Source organism: Cyprinodon variegatus, unplaced genomic scaffold, assembly GCF_000732505.1.
Source record: "Cyprinodon variegatus isolate N-32 unplaced genomic scaffold, C_variegatus-1.0 Scaffold835, whole genome shotgun sequence".
Taxonomy (NCBI): domain Eukaryota; kingdom Metazoa; phylum Chordata; class Actinopteri; order Cyprinodontiformes; family Cyprinodontidae; genus Cyprinodon; species Cyprinodon variegatus.
Window position 1 is genome coordinate 125,202 of NW_015151288.1, and position 202 is coordinate 125,403.

The following is a 202-nucleotide window of genomic DNA, read 5'->3' on the forward strand; positions in this document are numbered from 1 at the left end:
TCATTGCTGTTGGGCAGAAAAGTTTGATTTATAGAATTCAAATAAACTTTTCATTAAATTAATGCACTACTTTATAAAAAAAGTGTCTCATAAAAGCTGTAAAAATAGCAGATCTAGTTCAACATAAGATGCATTTTAAACGTCTGATAAAACAGCTACTAAACCATCACTGTGACCCAGCAGGGCGTTATTTTCCTCAAAT